Raw genomic sequence first — 8528 nt, 5'->3', positions numbered from 1 at the left:
GGAAGTTAATTAGTGAATTTCTGTAAATTAGGTGAATACGTGTTTCGATTTTTCCTGCTAGCAATGTCCGTCTTTTCGAATATTACAGCTCAAGGCCAATAACTTATATGCTATACATGCCATCGGGGATTTTTACAAATTCTATAGCATATAAAGATGATCACCCCGTATATTATATGATTACGCTTACACTCTTTCTAATATTAAAAATATTTAACGCGATAAAATTATAGGCAGACCTCACACACTTCGTGGGTATCCGTTTGACGAAAAATGTAAGCTGCACGATCCCCGAGGCAATGCACAGAGCAAGGCGGTATCAGTCACGAGGGAAATGTTGCGAGAAATTGGCACGTTACGCGCGCGCCAGACGTTTGAAAATGCGTCTTTGGCACTAGAGAAACATGCGTGCGATCGTAGCCGAATGATTAGAGCATTGAGCTGCTCTGCTGGAAGACAGAGATGTTCGATCCCACCACCGGTCACGCATTTCTTTAAAGCATTAGAGGCGGACTTCACCCACTTTGGTGGTACTATACATCGAACAGAATACTCGAGGCTATGGCGGAGCGCACGCGATTGCGTCCCAGGGTATACACGAAATCGCAAAAGAGATACAAGCGTCATTTTGATAAACTGAGTGGTCGCCCGCGACTGCACGCGCGCCCAGCCTTCGGTATACGTTACAATTATCGCAATCTTAAGTGTGCTATCGCATATTTAAACGTTTAGTGCTGCTAAGTCCCATGGCCTACTTTTAATGCGATTAGCCTTCTTTGGGAACTCCACCCAGTTTGCGGAATCTGTATCTGTCTCATCGGGTAACCTCTTTCGCGCTAACTTGGGTCACTGCACAGCCAGTCCATGGTCTAGTGAGTACAGGGCGTCGGGTCACTGTTCTGAGGGGAACAGAGTTCGAGACCAACCGTCGGATCAACTTTCGTCACTGGGTATGTATCACTGCTTATGTGCAGCTCTTCAATGAACCTCTTTGACGTCAGCTTGGGTCATATGTGCTATGTGCCGCTCTTCAGTGACAAAAAAAAAAGGTTTAAAATTTGCCTGGTGCTGGGCGGAATGGAATCTGCGTCATGCACATTCAGACAATCTTGTCGCAGCGGGTCCAGAATGAAGCGCAAAAGAGGAACCCGGTTGCAATGCAAGCCTTATTCGTGATGCGTTTCGGCGGTGGCGATATATACGGTGTGTCGCTATTGACCCTTATCGCGGAGCAGTTTGCTTTAGAGAAACGAGATGGCGCTCACGGCGGTGCGCCATACGTCTCCTCAGCGACCGCGCACGAATACGAAACCATTACCGCTTCTATCTTGCTTCTGTGCGATCAGCTGTCGGAAATGCAATTGAGTTTTCGCTAACACACTGTGCCCCAATCATGCTAGATTGAATCATGTGGATTGAAGACGTGGGCAGTAGTTGGCTGCAGAAATAGTGACTGGTGTGTTAAGGAATGGAATGAATCTGTGTGGCCAAGTTCGCGGACCGCTGCTGCAACTGTCCGAACGTGTTACCGGCACTTCGTGATGTACGGCTTTCCTCGAGGATACATAAATTTGCTCATCCGCCAGCCTTGCATCGCTAACCTTCGAAGAAAGGGCTTCATCCCCAGAACGTCGGCAAGAGTGAGTACCACTTGTTAAACAATGACAAAGGGAGTAGCACCGCTTCCTGTCATAGTAAGTTTAACGCACGTTATCTATACAAATCTGTCCCAAATGGCAGGAAAACTTACGCCCACTCTATCGCCGACGTATGAAGAATAAGTGAATGGGCGCACACTTGAATATATGCGCACTATATACGCACAATAAATGATGGACTACACCAATGGCGCACGAATGGTCGAAGCTGAAGGTTTCGTGACTGCTCCACAAGAGTAAGCGAGTTACTAGCTGTAATGTATATTTGCTACAAGGTATTACAATGTACAAAACAGCTACGTTTCAAGCCTTGTGTGCAGCAAGAACAAATCTATCAGAACTGAGCACACCCGCGAGCGATTAGGCAGAAAATTATCAGATAGTGGCCGCACCAAGGAACTTCACTGAGTCAGAAACTGACAAGCCACTGCTTCAAAATATTTGCCGAATAAAAGAGCAAGACACACTAATCCTGACTGAATTCATGAGCGGAATGTTTGGATAGCTTGGAATACATATTTAGCCCCGCTTTTAGAACAAGCGCCATATACGCTGCTTGAGCCGCTTGTACATAGCTTAATCAGCTCCGAAAGCGCTTTTGCATGTTCTCTGAAGCTGTGATCAAAGCTTCGTGTCGTCCACCTAGTCACCGTCTGCGATATCTCCGAAAACAGAGGTTTTCTAAGCCGCGCCGGCGTCATACACTTCCATTGCAAACAAGGAGGCAATGGAGGCAGTTGAGGCAAGCAATGGACGCGTCACCACGCGATCAAACATGGCAGCGCCCATGGGATCGCCGCGAAAAGGGTCAATACATTACTTCACTGCTAATCGTGTTAATATCGACAGTTATCCTGAGATGGTCTCTGCCAAAATGTTTAGTCTAAGAGAATACGAATATTTTTAAAAAGATATAGTGACTTCGAGTATCTGATCAAAATGGTAAATATTCGTCCACGTAAGGAGAGCGGAATCGGCAAAACAAGAAAAACTTGGCAGGCGTGACGCAGTTTGCGAGTGGAACTGAATCGACGCGCGGTCAGCTGTGAGTGTGCAATAGGGCTTCGCCTGTTGTGACTTCACTGACCCTCTATAGGGGACCAGTTGGTCGTGTTCCTTTGTTCTCTATTTCCGCTTCTTGGGTATCGCAATTCCTCGGTGCTAGAGAGCAAGCCTGAGTTGTAGTAACAATCATGATCTCCTACGAGCGCAGAAAGACGCTAAAGAAGGAAATGCTCACGCATACAATGCCGACTCTCAAGTATAAGATTTATCGGCGGCAACATGCTACACAAATATCAGTGCAATTACCTAAACCCTAGAAGGAAAAAAGAGAAAATCAGAAATGGCATGAGGAAAGAGAGAGAGAGAGAGAGAGCGATCCAAATACAACTGGAGGTTAAACGAGGCCTGTGGCGCAGTCTGCAAAACTGCGACTGCATTGCAGACCGCGCATCATTCGAAAGCTGTGTTAGCTTTCCGGTGTTTAAACTTCGTGCGTCCTTCGTATTTCATGCCATCCTAAGCAAGCTGGTCTTGTGACCCTTGCAGTTGCAGTTTCGAACCTTTCTGGGGTCGATTCTCACTTCTAGTGGTTCAATTATACTAAACTTAACAGTAATTATGAAAGCTTATAATCAGAACATCTGCTAAATTCGGACGCGTGAACATCGAGTGTAGATGAGTCGGCTGCACGCGCACAGGTCTTGTCGCTGCGATATATCGAGTTTACAAACGTCATCACTTGTTGCGGCTCTGGCAAGAAACGGGGCTTACACCAGAGAGGGTACTAAGAACAGCCAAGCTATACGAACTGAGCAAAGATGTTCTTTATGGGCGTTAGCTCATGGACGGCGTGCGTTCTCTAAGCCACACGCAATTTCCACACGTGCCGCGCATGCGGCTTTACATTTGCATTTAGCCAGACACGTGTGGCGACCGTTCGTGCCGCAAAACCAGGTGTTTCTGCTATACTTAGCGTACGGCTCTAGGAAGGAAAATATCAGTCCGGTAGGCCATCTGCTGACATTGCGCGAAAAACCTTCCGCAAATGGCAATCATCCGCCGAGCATGGTGAAGAAGCTATATCGGGTGTTTCTGCGAAGACTCGAGTAACTTTTTTTTTTTAATCACGTGTGGCAGATTGCTGAAACGGGCGGACATTATTTGCACGAGAAATCAAAATGCATGATCAACGAATTAACAAAAATTCAGTAATGAACTTTTTGACTAATTACCTTACGGCACGTATTGCAATTTACAAATTTTAGCCGGGAGAATCGCAAGGCGGATTCAAATTGAACCAGTTGTCAGGATGTCACCAGTTTCCATATTAATTGCCGAACTTAGCGAAGAGATACATTGGCGTTTCAGTTACTTTCGTGTTTGATGCACGAACTGTGTTTTTTTTTTTTTTTAAGTAAGTGGAATGACAGTGTATTTTTACTGCAAGTTTGATGGCGCTAAGCTTGAAAATAATGTCATCCACAGAATTTATTTTCTAGTGGATATTCCTTGCAGGCTCACCGGCTACAATTTGTTAATTGCAATATGCACCGCATGATAATTAGTTAAAAACTTCATTAGTGCAGTTTTGTTTATTAGTAGATTAATCATTCCGATTGTTCAACTAATGCCCGAATCTTCGAGTAGACCAGCTCGAGGACTAAAATTGTGGTATTGTCACGTAGTAGTGACGCTGAAGAAAACAGTCGTAAAACTGTGTACGACGAAACTGGTTGTTTATTGGGCGAACCTGTGCCCACAAAAGCAAGGTACACTCAAAGCACAACGATAGCGGCGAACACAGTCGGCGATCGTCGAAAATCTGATCAGCGGCGAAACGCGTCGGCTTTTATACCTGAGTCATCGAAGGTTCTAGATTAATCCCTGATGCCCGCGTGTCTTCCAGAAAGTTCTAGACAATTCGCGTCAGTCATGCAATCAGATAACATAAGCGTCGGTGAAAACAGGCAATGGAAAGAAGCATCGATAACGTTCTAGAAACTTCCGATACAGGCGCGTCCTGCGCCGAGCGATAACGTTTAACATTTGTTAGCCGGTGGAAAGCGGCCACCGGTGAAAGATAAACATGTATACGTGTCAATACCCTCCCCTTAAAAAGCATCGTCCCGATGCTACAAACAAATGTGAAAGCGTAAAACAAAACCACGCGTAATAAAGAAAAAAAATAAAGTAACAAAGTACCTAAGTTCGTCAGCGGGCGTAGAAAGGCTTAAGACGCACCACATGGATGACTTCGGGTCGTGCGCGGCGCCGCTGTGATTGCGAAATGCCGTCTGGCACGACCTCATAGTCCAGTGCGCCAATACGTCGGATGATCTTATATGGTCCGAAATAGCGACGTAAGAGTTTCTCGCTAAGTCCTCGTCGGCGTATCGGAGTCCAGACCCAAACACGGTCTCCGGGCTGGTACTCGACGTAGCGTCGTCGAAGATTGTAGTGTCGGCTGTCGGTTCTCTGCTGGTTCTTGATGCGCAGGCGGGCGAGCTGTCGACCTTCTTCGGCACGCTGCAAATAGGTGGCAACGTCGAGATTTTCTTCGTCAGCGACGTCCGGTAGCATGGCGTCAAGCGTCGTTGCCGGGTTCCTTCCGTAGACCAGGTTGAACGGCGCCATGTGCGTCGTTTCTTGCACGGCCGTGTTGTATGCGAAGGTCACGTACGGAAGGATGGCATCCCACGTCTTGTGTTCGACGTCGACGTACATTGCCAGCATGTCGGCGATGGTCTTATTTAGGCGCTCGGTGAGGCCATTCGTCTGCGGGTGGTAGGCGGTGGTGCGGCGATGGCTTGTCTGGCTGTATCGCAGGATGGCTTGAGTTAGTTCAGCCGTGAAGGCCGTACCTCTGTCGGTGATGAGGACTTCCGGGGCACCGTGACGCAGGAGGATGTTCTCAACGAAGAATCGGGCTACCTCGTCGGCACTGCCTTTGGGCAAGGCTTTTGTTTCGGCGTAGCGGGTGAGGTAGTCCGTAGCTACGATGATCCATTTATTCCCGGACGTCGACGTCGGAAAAGGCCCCAGTAAGTCCATCCCGATCTGCTGGAACGGTCGGCGAGGTGGCTCGATCGGCTGTAGAAGCCCGGCTGGCCTTGTCGGCGGTGTTTTGCGTCGCTGACAGTCTCGGCATGTCCTTACGTAATGGGCGACGTCAGCAGAGAGGCGAGGCCAGTAGTATTTTTCTTGTATCCTCGCGAGAGTGCGGGAAAAACCGAGATGTCCAGCCGTTGGGTCGTCATGGAGAGCTTGCAGAACCTCTGGACGCAATGCTGAGGGTACCACGAGGAGGTAGTTGGCTCGGAGAGGCGAGAAGTTCTTCTTTAGGAGAATGTCGTTTTGCAAGAAGAACGACGCCAATCCTCGCCTGAACGCCTTCGGCACAATGACGGTCTTGCCTTCCAGGTAGTCTACAAGGCTCCTTAGTTCCGGGTCGGCTCGCTGTTGTTCGGCGAATTCGTCGGCACTGATGGGTCCCAAGAAAGTGTCGTCATCCTGGTCGTCTTGTGGCGGCGGTTCGACGGGGGCGCGAGACAAACAATCGGCGTCAGCGTGCTTTCGCCCGGATTTGTAAACGACGGTGATGTCGAATGCTTGAAGTCTCAGGCTCCATCGTGCGAGGCGACCTGAAGGATCCTTCAAGTTAGCTAGCCAACACAAGGCGTGGTGGTCGCTTACAACTTTAAAGGGCCTGCCATAGAGGTAGGGGCGAAACTTTGATGTAGCCCAGATGATGGCGAGGCACTCCTTTTCTGTTGTGGAATAATTTGCTTCCGCCTTCGATAGCGACCGGCTAGCGTAACTTACAACCCTTTCTAGTCCGTCAGTCCTCTGCACAAGCACGGCGCCGAGTCCTACGCTGCTTGCGTCGGTGTGGACTTCGGTATCGGCATTTTCGTCGAAATGCGCAAGTATTGGCGGCGATTGCAGGCGTCGCTTCAGTTCTTCAAATGCTTCGACTTGCGGCGTCTCCCACTTGAACTCGACGTCGGCCTTCGTGAGATACGTCAGTGGCTCAGCGATCCGTGAAAAATTCTTGACGAAGCGCCTGTAATAGGCGCACAGTCCAAGAAATCTACGCACTGCCTTCTTGTCAGCGGGCGGAGGAAAGTTGGAGATGGCCGCAGTTTTCTGAGGGTCGGGGCGCACTCCAGACTTGTTGATGACGTGGCCCAAAAACAAGAGCTCCTCATATGCGAAGCGGCACTTTTCTGGCTTCAACGTGAGTCCGGAGGTCTTGATTGCTTGAAGAACTGTTTCAAGGCGCCGGAGGTGTTCCTCGAAGCTTGAGGCAAACACAACGACGTCGTCCAAATAGACGAGGCAAGTCTGCCACTTCAAGCCTGCCAGTACTGTATCCATGACACGTTGGAAAGTGGCAGGCGCCGAGCAAAGACCAAACGGCATGACCTTGAACTCGAACAGTCCGTCTGGTGTTATAAACGCAGTCTTCTCCCGGTCCCTCTCGTCGACTTCGATTTGCCAGTAGCCGGTTTTGAGGTCCATCGACGAAAAATACTTTGCGTTGTAGAGTCGATCCAAGGCGTCGTCAATCCGTGGGAGGGGGTATACGTCCTTCTTCGTGATTTTGTTGAGGCGACGATAATCGACGCAGAAACGTAGGGTTCCATCCTTCTTCTTCACTAACACCACGGGGGACGCCCACGGACTCTTGGACGGCTGGATGATGTCGTCGCGTAGCATTTCGTCGACTTGTTGCCTTATGGCCTCGCGTTCGCGCGCCGAAACTCGGTACGGGCTCTGACGGAGTGGCCGGACATTTTCGTCGGTTATGATGCGGTGCTTGGCGACAGGGGTTTGTCGAACTTTTGACGACGACGAGAAGCAGTCCTCGTATTGCAGGAGCAGAGCCTTTAGTTGTTCTTTCTTGTGCCTGGGAAGGTTCTGATTGACGTCGAAAGTTGGTTCAGGTACTATAGTCGTCGTTGCAGGTGCACTGGAATCCGTGAAGGCGAACGCACTGCTGGCTTGTACTATTTCGTCGATGTAGGCGACCGTGGTGCCTTTGTTAATGTGCTTGTATTCGGGGCTGAAGTTCGTGAGCATCACCCTTGCTTTCCCTGCACGTAGCTCAGCTATGCCTCTAGCGACGCAAATTTCACGGTCGAGCAGTAAGTGATGATCGCCCTCGATGACGCCCTCCATGTCTGCAGGCACTTCGGTACCGACGGAAATCATTACGCTGGAGCGAGGCGGAACGGTGACTTGTTCTTCAAGCACATTCAAGGCATGGTAACTTATGCTTGTATCCGGTGGTATCGCGTTGTGCGTTGAAAGCGTTATCGACTTGGACCTTAAGTCGATGACTGCACCGTGTTGATTTAGAAAGTCCATGCCTAGGATGACATCCCTGGAGCAGTGCTGCAGGATTACGAAGCTCGCCGGGTAAGTGCGGTTGTTTACCGTGACTCGCGCTGTGCAGATTCCAGTCGGCGTTATTAGGTGGCCTCCCGCTGTCCGGATATCGGGTCCTTGCCAGGCTGTTTTCACCTTCTTCAACTTGGCGGCGAACGGGCCACTGAAGACGGAATAGTCGGCTCCAGTGTCGACGAGAGCGGTGACGTTATGGCCATCGATGAGCACGTCTAGATCGGTAGACCGGCGTCTGGCGTTGCGGTTAATTCGTGGCGTCGGATCACGGCTGCGTCGGCTTGCTCTGCTGCTGCTACGTCGCGTCGGAAGGTCTTCTTTCGGCGGCGAAGTGTTGTCAAGGCTGTTGCTAGGCGGCGTGCTGATATCTCGTCGTGATGAATCGCGAATCGTCGTCGTCGGCGGCGTCGGAGGATCTTCGGCATTGCGTCGTACAGCAACCGCACCTCCATCGGTTGC

This window comes from Dermacentor silvarum, chromosome 3 (assembly GCF_013339745.2).
Source record: "Dermacentor silvarum isolate Dsil-2018 chromosome 3, BIME_Dsil_1.4, whole genome shotgun sequence".
Lineage (NCBI taxonomy): Eukaryota > Metazoa > Arthropoda > Arachnida > Ixodida > Ixodidae > Dermacentor > Dermacentor silvarum.
This window is presented reverse-complemented; position numbering follows the sequence as displayed.